This window comes from Typopeltis vanoorti, chromosome 9, assembly GCF_054136105.1.
Source record: "Typopeltis vanoorti isolate ZY-2024b chromosome 9, IOZ_Tvanoo_1.0, whole genome shotgun sequence".
Classification (NCBI taxonomy): Eukaryota; Metazoa; Arthropoda; class Arachnida; order Uropygi; family Thelyphonidae; genus Typopeltis; species Typopeltis vanoorti.
In genome coordinates this window covers 30180116-30204409 of record NC_143557.1, presented here as the reverse complement: position 1 = coordinate 30204409, position 24294 = coordinate 30180116, and the positions used below count along the sequence as shown (strand labels likewise).

The window sequence follows — 24294 nt, the reverse complement described above, 5'->3', positions numbered from 1 at the left end:
AAGAAAAATAGAAGATTTTTAATTAGAGAGAAGAGAGGAAGTTTTTGCGGAGCGGAAAGGAAGGTAGGATACAAGCAAAGGAAGTGGAAGAAAATTATAAGTTCTCTAGGGCAGAAATTCATCAGAATAGTGTTTAGAAGTGAGCCAGAACATAGTGAATCATATACTTAGCTGCAAGTGAAGTCAGTTGTGTTGTAAGGAAAATTAATGCCGTAACCGGATAAATAAAGAACTGGACATTCAATGGAAAATTCTGATTAGTTCCAGTTAGTCTAGGATTACGTCTTAATTCTATGTTGCCCTGAGAAGAATTATATTGAAATTAACTAGTTTGAGAAAAGTAAACAAGGAGAATTATCAGTGCCTTATTGATGTGTTTTTTTTTTTAGAGTAGTGAAGCGCGATTAACAGTAGTTCAGTTAAATCGTTGGAGAATCTTTATTAATGTGTTCCGCTAACGTAAATAAGTTAAATTATAGGTGTGCTCACAATTAATTGATGTATTGAAGATTGTATCTGGTAAGAGTAGTCATACTTGTTTGTTTGTTCTAACATTAACATATCTTCGAAGTTCAAAGTCCGGAATAAGATTGCTTGGAATATCGTCTACCTTGATTAGTGCTTCCTGTGAATTTTAAACATTAAGTACAGCTGATAGATATGTGGAGACTGATTAAATAAGAAGTTTCGTTTTATTAACTTGAGTTAAGAAAGCTTGTGATTTTGAAACTGTGAATTGTATGTGAAAATTTAGAACATTGAATTGGCATGAGTGACTTAGCAAGATGTATTAAGTTGATTGTATTGTTTCATTTTAAAGCAGAATTCTTGTATTTGTTATATATATCATATATTAAATGTTTTATTTTGTTAATCTAAATATTGTGTTTGCCTGAATTCCTTTTTATTGCACCGTTCATAAATATTCGAATCTTGCAGGAACCCCAAGTGGAATAGTAAATAATTCGGCCTAAATAAATGAGGAGACTGCTAACTTAATTAAAAATTGATCCTACTATTTTATATAGACTAATCTAAGAATAGGGTGGCGCAGTATAATTATAAATTTCCCTACTTTTGGATCGGTGATCAATTTGCAATTAGTTGTTATATTGATAAGAGTGACTTGAACCAAGATGGCAGATTTAGAACATAACATGAAAATAGAACGTCACGACAAAGGGATATCAGATTTCATGTTATCAAAAGCACATTCCTCTCTTTTTGCAGAATGCATCATGCAGGATGTAGTTGGGACAGTTCAGATGGGCTGTAGTCATGGAGGATGCCAATTATGGTTCAATTAGGAGGTCAGGTTTTGATATCTGTTAGGTGGTGGTGGTGTGTATCACAATGTTTGTACTGATGCTCTGAAAGTTGATGAAATGGATATGGAAATTCTTTTATTGAAAGAAGTTTTGGTGTTATTTTAGGAGGAAGGGGCATGTTTTTATAATCATCATCCAATTCCTGATATGTATCCTCAAGGGATGCACAGGATATGATAGTACTACATGAAAAATTTACATCATTACGAACTTCCTATCTATAATTTTCCTCCAAATCAATCTGCTACCTTTCAAGAACTCCAACATTGTCAAAACTTATATTTCTATCTTCTATGGCACTTTTTACTATATCAATTCACCTATATCATCTCCAACTTGGTCTTCCTCTGGGTCTTTTTCCTACCAACCTGGCAGAGAACACTTGTTTCACTAATCTTTGCTCACCCATTCTGTTTTAGTGACATACCACTGAAATTAGCTCTGTTAACACATTCCTCGATGTAACAATGTCAAGTTCTTTCCTAACATCCTCATTTTTAATGTGATATTGCCATTTGTTCATGCCCCTAATCTTTCTCAGGGCTCTCATATCTGTGATCTCTAGTCTTTGGTCAAATGTTTTACTACTGACTCAGTTCTCAGATCCATAAGTTAAAATTGGTTTTGAGCACTGTCTTGTATACAGCTAATTTAGTGTTTTGATTAATTTCTTTGTTATTCCATATAAATTTATTCAGTTGACTTCCTAGTAAACCTGCTTAGTTGATTCCGTTGTCTATTTCCAAATTTAATTTACCATCTTCACTAAAAATTGTGCATAAGTAGCTGAAATGCTTTATTTGTTCTATAAGTTCTCCATTCACAATGCAGTTGATATTTTCACTGCTTCTGCCTATTTTCATTGTCTTCGTCTTGTTACTGCTGACCTACATACCATATCTATTACAACAGTTATTCATTTTAGTCAGGGAATCTTGCAGACTTGTAGTGGATATATTAGAATTATAACATCATCTGTATAAAGCAAAGAGCTGACATTAACATCTCCAATTCTGATATCAGGTTTAATACCACTTTCCTTCATAATGTGATCCATATATGAGGGTGGTTTGAAACTTCTCAGCCACAACCATAGATTGCAACACTATCAGCAAGATTTTTTTTTTCTAAGTTGGTACATTTGTCATAAGCATCCATGTCAAATTGCAAGTCATTCTATCAAGTAGTTTGTTTTATACGGCTGTCGGAAGCAAAAGTGTTATCTGTACCTCTTGAAATGGTTAAAATTGAGTATTATGCGATTATAAAATTCTTTGTAAAAGAAGGTTTAACACCAAAAGAAATTCATTCAAAGTTCATAAAAGTTTATGGGCACTCTTCTCCTTAGTTTTCTACAATTAAAAAATGGGCTGCTGAGTTTAAACGTGGCCATACCAACCTTGAAGATGATCCACGTTAAGGATGTCCAAAAAGTGTAACAACACCAGAAATCATTGATCAAGTGTGCGATATTGTATTGGATGAGCAGTGAGTCAAAGTTTGTGAAATTGCCGAGACTACAGGCATTTCAAAAGAACGTGTAGGATATATTTTGCATGAAGAATTGCAAATGAAAACGCTTCGTGCAAGATGGGTGCCACACAGATCAAAAACACACTTGCATGAAAATTTCTGAACAGTGCTTGGAGCATTTCAACAAGAATAAAACTGATTTTGTGCATCGATTTATTACTATAGATGAGACTTGGATTTGCCAGTATACACCAGAATTCAAATAGCAGTCAAAACAGTGGATAGAAGCCGGTTTTTCAGTGCCAAAGAAGACAAGGTCATGGCATCGGTGTTTTGGGATGCTAAAGGCATTTTGTTTATTAATCTTGAAAAGGGTAAAACAATAACTGGGGAATATTATTCCAATCTTAATCAGACTAGATGAAAAAATTTCAGAAAAGACCTGGTTTGCAGAAGAAAAAATCATCTTTCATCAGGACAATGCACTTGCCCAGAAGGGTGTTTTGGCAATGGGAAAATTAAGGGATCTGCACTATGAATTGTTGGAACATCCGCCCTATTCCCCAGATTTGGCTCCCCATGACTTCAATTTCTTCCCAAAACTAAAACTCTTCCTCGCTGGTCAGCATTTTTCTTCGAATCAAGAGGTGATTCCAGCTAGAGGGATATTTTGCAGATCTTACTGAGAACCACTACAGGGACGGGATAATAGCGCTGGAGCATCGCTGGAATAGTCTTAAGGGGGATTATGTTGAAAAATAAAAATAATTTTGAAATTATAAATTTGTTTTTTCATTGTTAGGCAGAAAACTTTTCAGACCGCCCATGTATGTGTGTGTGTTTATACAGTAGTGCCTCGTACTTCAAACGCTTCTAACGTTCCAGAGTTCAAATGCTTAAGAAATCAAAAAATTTGATTCACAGTTCAAATGGCATTTGTAAGTTCGAACTATAGTCCAGGAACTCAGAGTCATATAGCATTAGACAGTTTCGGCATGCCATTGGGCATGCTTCTCCCCCACTAATTTCCCTCACTCACTTCCCCGGTGTTTTGGGATGCTAAAGGCATTTCGTTTATTAATTATCTTGAAAAGGATAAAAAAATAACCGGAGAATATTATTCCAATCTTTTAATGAAGTTTTAAAGTTCAAATGCTTGAGAATGCAAGAAATTTGATTCAGTTCGAACAGCGTTTCTAAGTCCAGGAATTCGGAGTCATATAGCATTAGACAGTTTCGGCACACCATTGGGCGTGCTTCTCCCCCACTAATTTCCCTCACTCACTCACTCACTTCCCCATGTCTGTACAGTGTGTGTCTGTCTCAGTCCGCTGTGCGTTGTCCCTTACTTTACATAGCCTAGTCATTGCGCAATATGTTTGTGTAAAGAATTTTTAACTGTTTTTGGCATTTTTTTTATTGCCATGGCATCCAAAAATGTAGAAAGAACAAAACCTAAAAGAAAAGTTGTAGTATCGACAACTGAGATGAAAACAGAAATTATCATGAAACACGAAAGCAGTACACATTTGACGAATCTGGTGATGATGTTTAAAATGTCAAAATCAACAATAAGTAGCATTCTTAAGAATAAGGAAGCAATAAAAGCAGCGAATGTGGCTAAAGGTGTGACAACATTGACCTCCAGGAGATCACGTTATTGAAGAGATGGAAAAACTCCTTTTAGTGTGGATAAACGAGAAGTGATTACATGGTGATGTTATTACTGAGACGATTCATTTGTGAGAAAGCCAAGCATCTGCATACTGAACTTAAGAAACGCACACCTGAGACCAGTACTGAAAATGGGGAGTTTAAAGGAGGTAGAGGCTGGTTCGATAAATTTAAAAAAATGAACTGGGATCCATAGTGTTGTCATGCAAGGAGAGGCTGCGAGTGATGATGTAGACGAAGCAGACAAATTTGTAAAAACCTTTAAGGAGTATGTGGATAGCGAGGGATTTGTATCTCAACAGGTGTTTAATTGCGATGAAACAGGTCTTTTTTGGAAAAAAATGTCCAAAAGGACCTATATCACAAAAGAAAAAAAGATGGCACCAGGATATAAACCTATGAAAGATAGAATTACTTTGCTGCTTTGTGGTAATGCTAGTTGAGACTGTAAGATAAAGCCTTTGCTCGTTTACCATTCTGAAAATCCACACGTTTTTAAAAAGAATAATGTCATAATAGGCTGGAATTGTGGGCATGGGAAAATGGGAGTCAGTTCAATGTCAGTAAATGTAAAGTCATTCACTTCGGCATGATTAGATATCCAATGTTGTATTATATTGGTGGGATTAGGCTAGAAGAAACTGATGAGGCTAGGGATCTTGGGGTGTTAACAGATAGGAAGTTGAAGTTCGGGGGGGGGTCATGTAGCAAAGATTGCAAATACAACTCAAAAGATAATTGCAATGCTGAAACGAATGTTCACATGTAAAGATAAGGATGTTATTTTGCCTCTTTACAAGGCTTTGATAAGACCTCACTTGGACTATTGTGCGCAGGCCTGGTCTCCTGGTTTCCGTTGTGATTCTGATATATTGGAGAGAGTACAAAGGAGAGTGTTAAAAATGATATCAGGATTGTGGAATACTAATTATGAAGACAGATTAAGAATTTGTAGACTGCAGACACTAGCAAACAGGAGAAAGAGGTGTGATATCATTGAAACTTACAAACTTCTGAAAGGATCATACAGGATTTCAATTGATGGAATTTTTGGAAGGGCGGGGAAAGAACGAGAGGGCATCCTTGGAAGCTGAGAATGAAGGCCGCCAAGAAGGATGTGAGGGCTAGATTTTTCTCTCATAGGATGGTGCATGACTGGAATGGATTGCCATTGGATGTTGTGAGTGCAAGCAGTGTGAATGAATTCAAGAATAAGTATGATAGCTGGTGTGTGTAGTATTTGGCCTCCCTCGATGAGTCTCTGACTCCCTGGAGGTCTCTCTTAATAATAATAAACAGCAAATTCGGTGTTATGTGGAGGGCCAACACGAATGCTTGTGTTACCAGAGTTTTCCACTGAGTGGATTTATCAAGAATCTGCTCCCACCGTAAAAGCTTATCTTACTGAAAAAAATTTATCATTAAAAGCTCTTCTAGCAATGGACAATGCTCCTGCTCATCCCCTAAATTTAGAGGAGGATTTAGTTGGTGAAATCAGTTTCATCAAGATAAAGTTTCTGCCCAATACCACTTCTATCATACAACCCATGGACCAGCAAGTGATTTCAAACTTCAAAAAAATGTATATTAAGGCTATGTTTCAAAAGTGCTTTGAAATAACCAATACTCATGGAAAAGAAGCAAGTACATGGAAGGTTCTTTACAAGTAAGTTAGCATATGCACTGAGAGAAAAAGTCAAAGTAGTGAAAGAAACTTAAAAAATGTCATTGGAAGATTGTGGTAAGAATATAGAAGATAAATATTAAGAAAGCAACAAAATGTTCTGGAGGCTGTTGGGGGGGAAAAAAGCTTAGAAATGGATGTAAGAGTACTGTAAAAGAGATCAAAAATGGTAAAGGCAACATGAAAACTGAAGATAAAGATATAATTCTGGAGTAAGCAATTCAAAAAATTGCTAATTGAAATAAGTAACAGAACCACATTAAAAAAATAGATAAAATAAAAAAAAAATTATTGACACTTTTTGGATATGGGAACGGATTATTTCACTTTCCATTATTTCTTATGTAAAATCTTGATTCGGACTTCAAACGATTCATAGTTCGAACGGATTTCTGGAACGAATTAAATACAAACTGTGAGGCATCACTGTATATATATATATATATATTCTTTGAATAGTTTCTACTGTGGTTCTGTTACTTATTTCAATTAGCAATTTTTTGAATTGCTTACTCCAGAATTATATCTTTATCTTCAGTTTTCATGTTGCCTTTACCATTTTTGATCTCTTTTACAGTACTCTTACATCCATTTCTAAGCTTTTTCCCCCCCCAACAGCCTCCAGAACATTTTGCTGCTTTCTTAATATTTATCTTCTATATTCTTACCAAAATCTTCCAATGACATTTTTTAAGTTTCTTTCACTACTTTGACTTTTTCTCTCAGTGCATATGCTAACTTACTTGTAAAGAACCTTCCATGTACTTGCTTCTTTTCCATGAGTACTTCTAACCATTGAGCACAACCAATCATATTCCATGGAGTTGTGACTGTGAAAGTTTAGGAGATGGTTTTGTTTGGGAGAGTGAATTTAGATTAAGAGTGACTGACCTGCAGAGGGAGATAAATGAGTTGAAAGAGGAGGTGGAATGTCTTCTGAATGAGAGCAGAAGTATGAAAGATAAGATTAGGGGAATGGAAGAGATAAATGCAAGAAGACGAGAGGATGGAAACAGTAGTAGGAGAGACAGAATGAGAGGGGGATATGGAAGTGCTAGAAGTGGAGAAAATGGAAACAGTAGGAGAGAGGGAATGAGAGATGTATGGGAGTGCTAGAAGAGGAGAGAATGGAAACAGTAGAAGAGAGAGGTATGGGGATGAAAGAAGAGGAGAGAATGGAAACAATAGGAGCGAGGGAATGGTAAGAGGTATAATGTATGGTGACTCAATGATTCGTGGTGTTCAAAATAGGATGCATGAGGAGTGTATGCCAGGAGGAACAATAGAAAGGATGGCTATGGCAATTAAGAGAGGTGAAAGGGTGGATGAGATGATTGTGATGGTAGGAACGAATGACTTGAGTGGTAATGTAAGTTGGGCAGCGAGAGATATGAGATTTTTGCTTGAGACTGTACGGAAGAAGACAGAGAGAGGAAAAATAGTGTGCGTGTTGCCTAGGTATGATAATGATGAGCTGAGCAGAAGAGCGGTGATATTGAATGGCATAATAGCGAGAATGTGTGACAAGAGAGGACTGGTATATGTGGATGCTTGGAATGCGTTTGAGGAAAGAGAGGAATTGTATGCGAGAGACCGTTTACATTTGAATGAGGAAGGACGTAGGCATCTGGAGAGATTGCTGTTCTGAACGAGTCAGTGTGTCCCAGGGAGGATGATAGCAGGGGTGGCCTCTTGTGGGAATGGATACTTGGGAGAAGGAAGACAATGTCAGGTAACACTGAGCCCAGTGGAGTCTAGAAGGGATAATGCTGGGTTTAGAAATAATGGCATTTATATGCTTTATACTAATGCCAGGAGTATCCGGAATAAGGGAGAGCAATTGGTGGCGCAGATAGCATCAGCCTGGCCAAAAATTATTGTGATCACTGAGACGTGGTTGACAGAAGGGGATATAACAACAGGAATAGAAGTCGCTGGTTATAACATTTTTCGTCAGGATAGGAGGGGAAAGCGTGGTGGTGGGGTACTGCTTATGATAAGTGATGACCTATGTCCTCTAAGAGTGGAGAATTTGGAAGGAAGTGAGACAAATGATTTTGAGAGCGTATGGTGTGAGGTAGAGGTAGGCAAGACAGGATATTTAGTGGGGTGTTGCTACAGACCCAGGAGCACAGAGGATGGGGACCAGGAGATGTTTAGACAGCTAAGTTTGGCAAGTGCAAGAAGAATGATTGTTATGGGAGATTTTAACTTCAGTAGTATAGATTGGAGAGAGGAAGATGCATGTAGCAATAGGGGAATGGAATTTCTAGAATTCTTGAGGGACAAATGTCTTAGGCAACATGTAACAGAGGGAACAAGAGGTTCAAAAGTTTTGGATTTGGTTATAGCATCAGAAGAGTTGATAATAACTGAGCTGATGTCTCTCCCACCAGTTGGAGAGAGTGACCATATGGTGTTGACTTGGAAAATGAATAGACATGCAGGAGTATCAAAGAGACGGGAACTTATGTGGAATTATAAGGCAGGTGATTATAATAGTCTTAGACGTCAACTTCGCGAAGTTTCATGGAGAAGAATTGGAAGGACGGGATATCATTAGTGTTTGAGAAATTGTGAGGGAATATTTGTTAGCATCAGTAGTAAGCTGTACTCCACAAGTGAAGAAGAGGACACAGTTTGGAGTAAAGTGAATGACATACAATGTTAAACTGGAATTGCATGCGAAAAAGAGGTGGAAGAGATATAAGGAGACAGGTGAAGAGATGCATGAGGAATATAAGACACAGGCCAGAAGAGTGACTAGTGTGGTAAGGAAAGCGAAACTGGAATATGAGAGGAGATTGGCCCTAAGATCCAAAGAAAATCCTAGGGAATTTTTTAGCTATGTGGCCAGTAGGAGGAGAAATGACTGTGGAAGAATGATATTGTGGGATAAAAGTGGGAATAGAGTGACTGATGCAGAGGACATAGTGGAATTGTTCAATGAACACTTTATTGGAGTATTTCATCCTAGAGGAGTCAGTTTTAATGCTAGAGGGATAGGACTGGTTCGAGGTCTGGAGGTACAGGAGGAGAGTGTGTTTCAGATACTGAGTACTCTGGATGTCAGTAAAGCTGTGGGACTGGATGGTATTTCACCACGAGTTTTGAGAAAATGTGCTAGGGAACTGACAGTGCCCTTGACCTGGCTTTTCAATGAAAGTCTGGCTTTGGCAAAGGTACCCAGGGAATGGAAGGAAGGTAAGATAGTGCCATTGCATAAGGGAGGTAACAGACTGGAAGTGTCTAATTATAGGCCAGTCTGTGTGTCATCAGTAGTTGTTAAGATCTTGGAGAAATTAGTGAGGGACCGTATACAGCATTGGGCAGATGAGGGTAATGTTATCTGTGAGAATCAACATGGATTTGTGAAAGGACACTCTTGTTTTAGCAATATGCTAGCCTTTTATAATAAAGTTTCAAGAACATTAGATGAGGGAAAGGCATATACTGCAATTTTCTTAGACTTGGCGAAGGCATTTGACAGGGTGCCACATGATAAGCTGATATTTAAGTTGCAGCACATGGGTCTGGATGTCAGATTGGTCAACTGGATTCATTATTGGCTGTCTGATAGGTATCAGAGAGTTGTGTATGGTGGAGCAGTTTCCAGGAGGCAGAGGGTTACAAGTGGGGTACCACAGGGCTCAGTACTAGGACCTATATTGTTTAACCTTTATATCAATGACATAGCCAGTGGATTGCAGGGGGATATTCAGTTGTTTGCAGATGATGCGAAGCTGGGAAGGATTATTAGTAATAGTGAAGATGTGGTAGCCCTGCAAGAGGATTTAAATAAGCTAGATACATGGGCAAATGAATGGGGGTGTCAGTTTAATACAGCAAAATGTAAGGTCTTGAGGTTTGGGAAACATCGATGGGATGCTGCATACTCTATGGGAGGAGTTATACTGGAGGAAGTAGGGGAGACAAGAGATCTGGGGTTGATGATTGATAGAAACCTGAAGTTTAGGGGACATATTGCAAAAGTGGTGAAGGTAACACAGAGGATTGCTGCTATTATGAGAAGGACACTAACCTGCAGAGATAAGAGGGTTATCATTCCGTTGTATAAGTCGCTGATCAGACCACACTTGGACTATTGTTCTCAGATTTGGTCCCCAGGATTTGAAGGGGATAAATTAACTGTGGAAAGGATACAAAGACGGATGACAAAGATGGTTTCAGGACTGTACAAGGATAGTTATGAGAATCGGCTGAGAGAATGTGGACTGCAGAGTTTGGTGGATAGAAGAAGGATAGGTGATATGATTGAGACTTTTAAACTGTTGAGAGGTGGTTACAGGGTTGACACTGGGGAGTTCTTTCGCTTGGTTGAACAGTGGGAAGGAGTGATGACAAGAGGCCATCCCTGGAAGTTACGAAAGGAAACTGTGAGCAAGAGGGTAAGGAGTGATTTCTTTGTGTGGAGGGTGGTTGAGCCGTGGAATGCATTGCCTGATGGAGTGGTGGGAGCAAGAACGGTCAGTGAGTTTAAAGAGTGGTATGATAGATTGTGTTTCTCAGGGGGTTCCTCCCCTCGATGAGTCTTGACAGACTTTGTCTTAGGAAGGACCTCCCTCGATGAGTCTTTTGACTCCTTGGAGGCCTGAAAAATAATAATAATATGATTTGTATCTTTGCAGAGAACTCACTACATGCCTTTCTGAATGGATGGATGAATGATTTCTTTCGAGTCAGAGTCAGTCACTGGGTCTAAAAGGTTTGATTCTTGTTTTCAAATCCTTTCCTTTTTTTTTTCTTCTTCTTCTTGAATAATACTTGTATGCTTACAGTGTACTTCTGAAAGCTGCTCCATTTTTTATTTTTTTTTAAATTTTCTTAGATATTTTTCTTTTCAGTATGATATTCATTTTATCCTGCTCAAAAGTTCCTATTTCTAATCCTTCTATACATTCCATTTTTCAGATCTACAAAACTTAAATAGACATCCTTGTTACATTCAAATAATTATATCAACTATCTGTCTTAAAGTGAGTATTCCTTGATTTGGAATATCAGTACAATTACAATAATTCTATAATTCAATTTCATTTCCCTTTTTATAAATGGGTGCTATGAGCGTTCTGCTCCAATTAGCTGTAATTTGATGCTGTAATTCTGACCAAGCCCTCTGAATTACACAGTGCAACCAACCATACCTTTTATGGTTTGGGCATTTTTATATTTGAGCATTTCTAGTCTAATATCATCTATTCCAGCAGCTTTTTCATATTTAAGGTTTTTAACATCATTATCATCAGTCTCCAGGAAGTCAAGGACTCATGGAAGTCATGCATTACCAAAACAAGCTGCCATACTGTTTTTTTTTTTTAAATTTAAACTCATTCACACTAGATGTACTCACCACATCAAGAGGCAAACTGTTCCACTCACTCACACCTCTAAGAGAGAAAAATCCAGCTCTCTCACCTCTTTCTTAACCACACACAAACTTCCATAGATGACACCCTTATCCTCTCTCCACCTTCCATGTAATAAAAAATTTCATCAGCCAATATACTTATAACACCTTTTCAGAAGTTTATACACCTTGTTCATATCACCCCTTCTTTCTCTTATCTGCAATCCACATAATCTCAATCTGTCATAGTGATCTATATTTTGTAATCTTGATATCATCTTTGTGACTCTTCTTTGCAGCCTTTATCCTTTAACACTTTGAGTCCTATCGATGTAAACATACATCGATAAGACTATGAGTTCCAGTAGGTCTAGGACTCAAAGTGTTAAGAATCCAGGAGACCAAATCTGTGCACAATAATTAAAGGCTTAATTATTATTATTTGACACCTCCAAGGAGTCCAAAGACTCATTGAGGGAGGGCACCTGCTCTACAGCTCTGTCTCCACCACTCAATTCTCCAGCTGACCACAACTACACCATCGCCATCAACAGCCGACCAACATTTCTACAGACAATCACAAACATCCATGCCCATGGCAGGATTCGAACATGCAGCCTTTTGGCTGGAGAGCAGATACACTAACTACTCGGCCAGCCAGGTTGGCAGGAATTGCTGAGAGGAACTCATACTGGAGGCATAATGGAGTAAAACAGAGACATCTCCATGTTCCCACCCACCTTTTGTGGATGGGAACAACATAAAAAAAAAAAAAATGCTTGCTTCCATTTGATGGGCTAGGTGAAGTTAGTAGTGCAGAAGATTGAAGAGACTATAAGCTAGGCATTAGCAGTGGAGCACAATGTTCGAGTATGACAAGAGAGGTGCCACTGAGACCAGAAGATTTTGCAGTGTCCAGGTTATCTAATATTCTGGTCTTTTTACCAAAAACACCACAGGAAACATACAGTGCTGAGTTGCTGGAATGGAAAGAGATGATTTGTCTTCATCTATGCAGGAGTCAGAGGAAAAGAGTGACGCCAGGTCAGCTTTATCTTTGGGTGCTGGAACAGTGGTGCCATCTGGATTTGACTTCTACAGAGAAGATGCAACGTCTGCAGATGAGCAGAAGTTGCATCTGATGGCTTTTGCAAGGGACCAAAAGGGATAGCTTTCATTTGGACAAGAGGTGAGTTTTCTGCTATTGGTCTTCATGAAGTTGGGGTTGAATTTGCTGAATGGCTATTTTACATTAATTGTGTACTTCAGCATAGATTGAATATGAAGCTAGGGCTCTTGATTCAAACCACATACAGTAAGCTGAGTTTTTGATTTTTTTTTCTTTAAATGCTTTCACAGATATTCTGTTGACCCAGGGCTTGGAAAGTGGATGAGAATTTCAGTGGAATGAAGGATAAAGGTCTTCATGCCTGTGTGGATGATTTATGTGACTCAAAGTCATGCCATGAAAAGGAGAAGTAGCAGTTCAAGGTCATCTAGTTTGGCACCTTTGTAGTGCAAAAAGAGGGGACATTCTGTGAAATTTGAAACTTCAACAAGATTGCAGTCTGAGTTGCCGAGAGAAGATGCAACTTCTACATGGTATCTGGAAAGAGAACTAGTTAAAAAGAGATTAAGGGTATTGATGAAGTAGAGGAGATTATCAGGAATTTGGGTAGATAGGTGTACGATTTGTGTTAGATCACTGCTTATATAGCAAAAACTTCCATATCACATCCACCTTAATCAGTAGTGTTGGAGTAGGAGAGCCAGTTGAAGTAGTGGACATTCAGGTCACCTAGGAAGATGACTTCACTATTAGGATTGCTGGATTGAAGATGGTCAAGGAAGATGAAGAGGTACAAGTGGTTTTCAGAGTTTGGAGATCAATAAACGCAGCAGATGAATGTTACTAAGTAGGGCAAGGAAATGAGCCAGAGGAGGTCAAAAGCAGAAAATTTTAAATTTGGCATTCTCTGGCAGGCAATGTCAGATTGCACAAAGGCACAGGTACCCTTGTGGTAAAATAATCATAAAAAATACAATTTGGGAATTGCAGGTGAACTTTGGTGGATGTAGCTGTAATTTGGATTTCTGTTAATGTCTTGTTGGAGAGGTCTATAAGTGGTGATGAACATCATTTATGTTGGAATTTATGCCACAAATATTTATGAAGTGGATATGGAAATGATTTTCTTTTGGTAGGGATCCTGGTATGTTTGGAATATTGTGCTTGGTTTTTAATTTGTTTCGATGAAGTGATTGTTGAGAAAGATTTATTTGATTGCAGTCACTGTATATCTGTTTCATTTTTGATTTATTCTTAGATGAAGAGTGGGGACATGAGTGGGAGGAGACAGACTTGTGAAAATTACACCAATACAGAAAGAGCAGCCAGTATCCTTGCCATTTTCCGTGGCCTCGACAGTACCTCCCACTTAACACTACTCAGACTATCTCTGCAGGCAAGACCTGGAAGAGTATGTGGCAGTGGGATTATGAAGCAGTTGACCAGGATACCTCCTGACTCATTACTGACAGGCTTGAGCCGATATACTATTTGGTGACTAACCTTTTTTAATTGATGTATTCTTGAAATGGAAATTCTTCTGGGTCTGTAAGTATGCTAGACATGCCCTTAATGGACATACTCTGGTGATGGTGATCAGTCACTAGTTTTACAGCAGACTTACCTCCTGTTTTTTTTTTTTTTTTTTTTTTTGTTGTTGTTTTTGTTTTTTTGGAACAGGTTGGATATACTGCATTTACTTGAATATAACTTGCCCTTGCATATAGTTCGTATATGAAAAAAAAGTTTAAAATTCTTTTTTCATGTACGAAAGAGATAGTGAATGTTGTTTCAGATATTTTGGAATTCAGTTTAAGAGAATCTGCATTTTAGCTCAACAATCATCAGCTTGCCTTTGTCATTGAATCACGTGATGTTTTGTTAATACCGTACCAATCATATGCACATTTTCATAGTTGCACTATCTCTACCGGCATACCATTGCTGTCCATTTCATGCTCCACTTTCACTTCTCATTAGTCATTCATGAAGATTGTTCATAACGTATCTCAAGTCTTGCAGTTATTGGTAATTTTTGCTTGAAATATGGAAAAACATTCAGGCTATAGTGATGGTTTTAAACTCAAAGTTATGATAAACTCAGAGATCATATGATTCCAAAATGATAAAAAGACAAGCAATAATGAAACTGTTTTTAATTTAATTACAGATGTGTTGTTGCTAAAGATTCAAATATATCATGTGATGAAGGTGAGCGGCTGATCGCATAAATAACGTTGATAATTAAAATGTAAATGCTTTCACTTTCTAAATAATCTGAGAAATTATAAATTATAATGAATACTGAGAATATAATTATAAATATCAATTTAGTTTTTTCCTGAAAAAAAAAAAAGCTGGATGGGTGGCTGAGTGGTTAGTGTATCCACTCTGCAGCCAAAAGGCTGGTTCAAATTCTACCATGGGCATGGATGTTTGTGATTGCCCTACTAACTCTGTGTGGAAAGGGCACTGCAACAACCCTATCACTTCTTCTAGCAGAAGGCTTCACTCCCAGAACTCAGTGAGGTATGGGAGCGACCATATGGTGTCTACAGATGTCAAATGTGATATTTTTTTCAGAAAAACTTTAGTTTCCAAAAATCTCCACATATTTCTGACACCACAATTTCTTAACTTTAATTTTTGGGAAAAAGAGGTGAGTTATACTCAAGTAAATACAGTATACTTGCTTCCAAGAGCTGAGATAAGTGACAGCTGAGTACAGTAAACTGTAGAGACCATATAGGATAGCTGCTAGCTCTTGAGTACAATTGGAGAGATACCATTGGATTGAAGACTTTTTAGTGTTTAAGTTGTTTAGCATTCTTCGGATGGGTGGCTGAGTGGTTAGTGTATCCACTCTGCAACCAAGAGGCTGGTTTGAATCCTACCTTTTTTTTTTTTTTTTTGCTGAAAAAAGGGCATATGGTGTTCAGATACTGATATGGAAAGAGGTGATCTGTCTTGGTCATTTACTGCAGGAACTGGAAGAGAAGAGTGATGCCATGAGTTCAGTTTTATGTTTAGGTGTATTAACAGTGGAAAGAGAGACAGAAGTGCAGACAAGCAGAAATTTCATCCAATAACCTCTGGATAATATTATACCATCACTGTGTTTTGGTTTAAGCTAATAATGGAATACAATTTGGTCAGCTAAATCCTGAATTACCAGCTCATTCTTATTCATTTGGTATCTAGATCTATTAAGAGGAAAACACCACAAAAATGTGAGGATATGATGTCAAAGCCACTTCCTTCTCAGCTCCTCCATCTTCTTCCACTGTTGAATCTAAGTATCTAAGGTCTCTCACCCTCCTGATGATATTTCCTTCCAGCTCCAGATCTGTCTTACTACTGCTCAGTCTCATACCTCTCTCTTCCAGTACTTTTCTCCATCTTCCCAGTTTAGTTCCCGCTTCTTCTCTTGAATCTGCACACAGCAAGATGTCATCTGCATACGACATTGTCCAAGGCTAAAACTAAAATAAACTATAAAAGTTTATTTTCCTTTCTCTTCTAGTCATGTTTTGGACATGTAAAGATTGAGAAATAAGAGCTACTTAATGTCTCGAAGATTTAGAAGAGAAATGAAAAATTCTAATCTTTATAGTCTCCACCCTGTTGTAAATTTGTAAAAGCTCCATATCTGGCTGATTCAGAACTATTTAACTTAGATGACAAAGCTGCAGGTCTGTCTTATAAAATGCTGTTTTTAGACTGGAACACATAATCCAATGATTACGATTCCAATGATTAAGGGAATGTATAACATTCCAAATTAAGGGATATATTAAATCACGAATTTCTTGACACACAGAAAATCTCATTGGAAATATTCTTTCCTGATTTTTCTGCTTTACTGTCTTTATATGAGTTGCTTGTTCCTCAACCAAATTGCAGTAATCTGTTTCATTTTCTTTTAGAGAGCAATTTCTGGCCACAGATACTGTTATAATTATTCATTTGGAGTTATTTTGTTGTATGAAGATGACTGCCTTAATCTTTTCAAAATTTGTTTCCTTAGCATAAAGAGGTTCATTAAGCTTGTTAGCCAAATGAAAATATCAAAGATATTTAAATTTTGGATCTTCCCTTTTTCAATTCTTTATTTAAGAGGGCTCTATGCAGAATCTAAAGATGATAGGCATGTTGCATCTAAATGCTTAAATTATTTAAGAAAAAAATTTCTGGATACTTTCACTGATAGTATACCTGAAATGTCTTGTGCAGATGTGGTAAAACACTGCAACACTGACCTACATTAAAAACTCTCAACAATTTGTGGAAAAAATCAAAAGTATCAAAATATCACAAACAGACATTATGGCTAGTCTAGATGAAGTGTCCTTATTCACTAATGTACCGGTCGTAGAGGTGGTCAACATTCTAAAAAAATCTCTTCCCTCACGACAACACTCAGTTGTTTCATCATTGCCTGAAATCAAATTTCTTCACAAAGTAAATAACATAGTATACAAACAATCGGAAGGTCTAGCCATGGGTAGCCCCCTCTCACCACCATGCACAGACCTATTTATGGAAAAACTTGAAAAGGATATTTTTTCCACAATTTCATCTAAACTGTCGATTTGGTGGAGATATGTCAATGACGTGTTCATCATCTGGAAGGATACCATAGAAAACCTTCTCGTGTTTCTTAATAAAATCAACTCACTACATAATAAGATCAAATTCACTATGGAACTGGAGAAGAACAAAGAACTACCCTTTCTTGACATACTGGTGAGGAGAGAAGATAACAATGTTCAACTGTCCATTTACAAGAAACCCACAGGTAGATATCTACATTATTCGTCTAACGCCTCCGTAGCGCAATTGGAAGAACGATGGTACATTGCGCCCTTCGATTGGAATAGGCCTAAGTTCGATTCTCGTCGCGACGGGAGGAATCTTTATCTGGTAGATTTCAATCGAAGGTGAGTTAGCCGATCTCATACGGAGGTAGCAGGGTTTTTTCTCCCGGAAACTCGGGTTTTTCATCCCGCATACATACAAATCGGCCCTTCAGAACACACGCAATTTACAGACAAAAATTACTGTTGTGGTGGTGTTGAAGGTGGGCGGTAGATGGCGTTGATGGAGATGATTCGTAGTAGAGGTTAGGTGTAGAGATAGTTGTTGGTGTCCTCCCGCGATGAGTCTTCGGACTCCTTGGAGGTATTAGGAATAATAATAATAATAATAATAATAAACCATCATAGATCACAAAAACACAGCATCATTCATATGCTCCATAACAGAGCCTTAAGGTCTATTTCGAAAGAAGTAGATGTACAGAAAGAACTGTCACAAATAGCTATTATTACAGAAAGAACTGTCACAAATAGTAGGATACCCTTCTAACATTTTAAACAAATTGCATTTTAAAGACAACCCCCAACAACGTGGAAAGGAGTCCCAATATGTGTCCACAGCTGTCATTCCATATATTAATTCAGTATCCACAAAATTGGCGAGAATGTTAAAAGCTCATAACATCAGAGTAGTTTTTAATCCAACTACCATGATCAGACAAGTCTTAAGATCACCCAAAGATGAGGTACCTTTCTTCAAATTTCCTGGAGTATATGAAATTCCATGCACGTGTGGCCTTTCTTACATTGGACAGACCTCTAGAAGTTTTGAAATCATACAGGAGGAACATGTGTGGGATGTCAATCACAATAGAATCATCACATCTGGTTTAGCTCATCATTTCTCAACATCAAATCACGTTATAGATTGGAAAAACAGTTCTATGCCTTACATCGAGAATGACTATAGACACAAAACTTTCAAAGAAGCACCAGTGGTGGTGATGCTACGCACAGGCAATAATTTAAATAGAAATCAAGGTGCTATTCTTAAAAGACATATGGAAATATCTCATCAATTCTCTCAGCTCAACAGAACTACAATATGCAAAAAACTACATAACACGTGGTCATGTATACCGATTCTGACTGAAGCATTCGAACGCATGCACGCCATCAAACACGAATTATCAAATGTAACGGCCTAGCAGTTACTAAAGCGTATGTTTTCATATAACTTGATGCATTTGTTTTCACACCAGTACAGTCTTGAAAATGCTAGACAGTGGCTAGTGAAACTTGTTGGCTCTTTGTATTTGTAATCATTACATTTTATGGTCTTTTAACAATAAAAATTCTTAGTTTTAACACATTAGACCAAATATGAACAGTTTAACTGTAATACTAAATTCAGAAAAACCTATTCTTATAAGGCAGTATCAAACAATTTTGGTAAATATTCTAAACGACTGTGCGTAAGCAATATTTTGAGGCTGATAATTCCACATTCCCAGTGACCACAGAACTCTCCATTTCTTTTACTGGAGAAACATAATGGAGATCATCTTAAAACTGTGCTCGACTTAGAAGCAATAAAGAGACAATCTATTCATTTTCCTCTAACACCAAAAAAGTATTTCTTGACAAAGTAATCAGACCTGACAAAAACATCAAGGCAATTCTTTTCCTAATTAACCCTTCAAATGTTGGTAGAAATGGTAAACCATTGTACAAGCTTTTAATCACAAACTATTCAAGCAATCATCCTCTTAGTGATCTTACAAAAGAGTAAAGTTTTCCTGAGTAGCAGCACAATAAAAGGCCTCAGATGATCCTAAGTTTGTTCTGACAAATCCACCTATTTTAATTCAACCTAAGTTAGGATCTAATTTTTTATTTTTTTTTAATTTCAAGTGATGCTTTGCAAAACTGCACAGCACTTGGATAGAGCAATTTGAAGAAAACAAACTGATACCTGTAGCATTCTTTTGTAGGAAGAATGCTACAAGTATCAGAGAGAGTGTAATTTATCTACTTAGAAAGCTGAAGTATTTGTTATATGATCTTTAGACAGAATTAAAATTACATACTTCACCACTGACATTCTTCAAATCTCTGCATTGGATAAAATCAAAAAATTATTAGATGGGCTTTAGAAGTTCAAGAATGTGTTGAAAGTGTCCTGTTTACCTGGCACACAAAATGTGGTTACTGATGTCTTTCTGGAGCTGATATGGATATGAGAATAGGAATATACTGCATACAACATAAATCCTATTCAAGTGGAAACCACTGGACCCTTCCAGGAAATTCCAAAAAGGAAGAAAATTCAAAAGCAGAGTAGTGAATGTATAGCCGAGGAGGACAGGTTTGCATGAAATTGTTTTAGAAAGGAGTGATCTAGTCTTCCTAGATCACTCGTAACAGTTAACAACTGGGAATAGGAAAATCTAGGCCAAAGAGTTTTTTTGGGAGAAAAAAATGTTTCTGTAACATCTAAACTGATTCATTATAGTGCACTCTGACAGGCTTAAGAAGTTTTATAAGAGCACTGTCTTATTTCCAAATAATTGTTAAAATATGTTCAGGTTGATTTATATTTCATTTCACATGCTATTTTTATTTATTTTAAAATTAGCATTCAGATAAACCAATCAGAATAAAATAATAATAATAATAATAACATACAAACAGTGCATGCAGTCTTGTCTTTTGAAGCATTTCTATCTATTTATTTATTTTTATTGAATCTCAATCCTACCAAAATACAATCCCATCTTATTTCTCAGAAGAAGGACCATGCTTTGCTCTCTTCACTTTCATAATATTCCAATTGCCAAATAGTTGAATTTTACATTTAGCCTATCCTGGCACAAGTACATATCCATATCCTCATCAAACTTTACATTTTGCAGTTCTCGAAACAGGAAATCAGCATGGGAGTCTGAAGACAAGAGTTTGAGCATTGAAAGAACTAGTAAATAGGGTCAAATTTGCATATGGTGGTCTACTTTCCTCTTCGAGATTCTTAGCACCCCCCTGCTCTTGCAGATTTCTCACCACACCACCACCTTGGTGGGACTGCAAAGAGCCATGTAGGACTGGGGCCTTGTTCTTCTTCTTCTACTTGCTGCCATCTTTAAAGTGGTCTACAGCACTTCTCCTAACCATGGCTCCAAAGTGTACCTTTGGTCCACGGCTCCTTATTCATTATTCAGAGTAGCCCACTTGGGCTTCCCTCATCCACCACCTGAGGGATACGAATGGCAGGGGTGAGGTCCTCTTCCCAAGGATATTAGAATTAGAGATGTCAAACTTAGCTCTTTGCTTTATGCAGATGATGTTGGACTCCTAAACACATCTAGTGCAAGTCTCCAAGATTCACTAACTAAACTGAATAACAGCTGTAACACAAATCTGGCATGAAAAATCAGCAATAAAAAGACCAAAACTATGAAAATAGGTACGAGCATAGAAAACTTCAGCTGCATTCTAAATAGAGATCCTATAGAACAAGTAAAATATTTCAGCTATTTAAGCACAGTTTATAGTAAAGATGGCAAGTTAAATCTGAAAATAGACAACAGAATAAGCAAAGCTGGTATGCGGTATAGCCAGCTGAATAAATTTATGCGGAATAAGAGAGAAATTAGCCATAACACCAAAAGAGTGTTTAAACCAGTTTTAAACTATGGATCCAAGAGTTTGGTTAGAAATAAAGCATTTGATCGAAGACTAGAGACCACAGATATGAGAGTTTTGAGAAAAAATTAGGAGAATGAACTGATGGCATCAATGGCAGAATTGTATTCTGAAGATATTAGAAAGGAACTTGACATTATTAGCATTCAAGAATGTGTCAGCAGAGCTAATCTAATGTGGTATGGCTACTTAAATAGAATGGGTGAAGAAAGGTTAGCAAAACAGGAGCTTGATGCCAAGATGGTAGGAAAAAATAAACCCAGAGGAAGACAAAGGTCTAGGTGGATTGATTCGGTCAGAAGTGCCTTAGAAGCACAAAATGTTAGATATGACAATATTGGAGTGCTCACAAGTAATAGATTGATTTGGAAGAAAATTGTTGATATAAAACTATTAATAAATCCCAGTTTCCCTGAATTTAACCCTCCTCAGAATACTTGACTGTATACATAACAAAGCTGTTTATTTAACAATGGAATGTGCTCCCATCCCCCATTGTCCTCATTTTTATTTTCCTGACTCCATCCAAATTGCTTTCCCATACTGCTCAGTTTCTACATAATATATATATATATATATATATATATATATATATATATATATATATATATATATATATATATATTTTTTATAGGTATTTCACGATGCTAACCTATTGATAGTTACACGATTAGGTTCATACCTAATCAAGTATAAACATGGGCAGCCAATAGTCAACATCCACACACAGCTAATTCCAAACTTATCGAACCAATTTTTCATCCTTTTTCCTTCACTCAGAGTACCTCTGATCCTCAGAACAGCCTTTATTCTTTTCCCATACCATCCACCCCCAATAAATACAACCCCCAGATCTTCACGAAACACATTAACAGATTCCTTTTCTACTCTCTAACCACCTTCTTAAATATGGCATTGTCATTCGACTATTTAGATTTATCTCTATTGGTTCCAAGTGTTTACAAAGTTCCTTGTTCTGGCAACTTATCTTATTATGGTCAAACTGAGAAATCTGCTAACATCTGCCCAGAAGAACATAAAAAATGCATGTCACCATAAGTATGGTCAGTCAAGGTTTGCTGACTATGCCTTAGATACTTTGCACAGAATCTAGTGGGAAAAAACTACTATGCTTCACAACAAAAATACAAATTTGAAAGACTATTTTTAGAATCAGAAGCAGAATTAAAAAACTGACCTAATCTTAATAAATGTGCTACATTAAACTTCAAAAGATTTGGGAAACTATTCCTCAGGCACATGCCCAACACAGTTAAGGCCATTAAAAAACATTGATTATTTCCTCACTATTCTGGACACAAACTGACATGACTGTCCTGCTATGAGCTGCTCTTGGATATGACATAATAATAATAATAATAATAATATAAAAAACATCACAGGTGAGTCACAGAAAAGTCTGCTGTCAATTTCTGATAAAATCCGGGAATTTGGAGTTGGGGACAAGTTGTGGAATTCTTTACGTAAGTTTTGTTAAAGCAATAACCATATCACTAAACTGCATGTGCATCCAGAAATCTTGCTTAATTCTGTACAAAACTAATCTGGAGATGATTTCATCATCATCTTTTTAAACAAAAGCTCAGAGCTGTGGGCGAATGATTTAAGCAAATGTATTCATAGAATGGGAGAAGAAATGGTCCCAATCTCTGTCTCATAGTTAAAATTCCCCAAAATAAATACTTCATGCACTCATAATGTAAATTTGCCAATACATACCATTCTCCCTTATAAACCCCCCCTGGATATAAGGGAGAAAGGAAATGGAGTTTATACAGTTATTAAGATTTAATTACCTGAGACAGCATATAATGGAGGGGACAAGAGGTTCGAGTGTTGGCTCTGGTCACAGCATTGGAGAAAATACCAATAACCAGTTTAGACACACTGTCTCCACCTGGGGGAAGCAATCATGTGGTCTTGACTTGAGAGATTGTCAAATGCAAATTTTCTGTTAAGGGATATATGTGAAATTACAAAGGTGGTGATTATGACAAGCTGAGAAGTCAGTTTTCAGCAGTGCCATGGCATAAGAATTTGGATGGGAGAGAGATGTTAATGGGAGGTTGTCCAGGGATGTTTAAGGAAAGTAATATCAGACTATATATCTAGAGTCAGGAGAATAAATCAAGTAGGAGTAAGATAGATTAATAGTATTATTAAGCAGGAGATGCAGATAAAGAAAAGGTTGCGTTCTCCAGCCAAAAGGCTGAGTTTGAATCCCACCGTGGACATATGTTTGTGATTGTCTGAAAATACTAGTGGTGGGTAGTAGATGGCATTGGTGTAGATGATGATTGTAGTTGCAGTTCGTTGTAGTTGGTGGATTGAGTAGTGGAGACAGAATAGATTATGTGTCCTCACTAGATGAGTCTTTGAACTCCCTGGAGGTGTCACGTAATAATAATAATAATAAAATCCCATAATGATGGCACTGTCATGTTATAAATTTATCTCTTGTCTGTAGGGTTAATATTTAAGATTTTATAAATACCATGCAAAAAGAAAATAAAAGCCTTTGTCATTATTTCCTTTATATATCCACTGTTTTTTTTTTTTTGGGGGGGGGTCAGAATATGGTTATGCTCAGGCCCGGCTGGCGTGTGCGAAGTGTGCAATATACACACGCACCACAGAAGAAAAGGGTGCCTAAAAGATGTCAAAAAATATGAGATAAGAGTTTAAACGAACAACGAGTGGTACAGAATGGTACATATAATTATGAATGTACGTCATCTTCTGTTTGGACCCCCTTCAGATCTTCCTGGAAACAAACAAATAAATTCTGAAATTGTATCCCGGACCCGATTATATCACTATAATTTTTTATTAAAATTTACGAAAATATACCTAAAATAGTTCTTTATTTTTTGATGCATCATAAATCAACTTATGATTAATTGTTGAGTTCCGTGTAAAAAAAATTTGTATAAGCAGGACAAATCCGTAGGTAACATTATACTGTAAAGCAGTTTTCATTTGTTTTTCATTTCCTGTTTTTGTTTTATTCACACTTTATTCAAAAAAAACTTTTTTGGAAAGCCGCCAAATATTAATTGCACACACAAGAAAAAAGACTAGGCGCCGGCGCTGGTTGTGCTCATGGATGCTATTAGAGTAACATGCATACAGATTGTATCCCTATGCATTCTACATTT

The 24294-nt window shown here is 37.0% G+C and overlaps 1 protein-coding gene across 1 annotated transcript in view; it reads right to left on the bottom strand.

Annotated features, from left to right (window-relative positions):
• vito (nucleolar protein viriato) overlaps positions 1-24294 on the bottom strand; it is a 137578-nt gene that overhangs the window by 94974 nt on the left and 18310 nt on the right. The window lies entirely within an intron of this gene.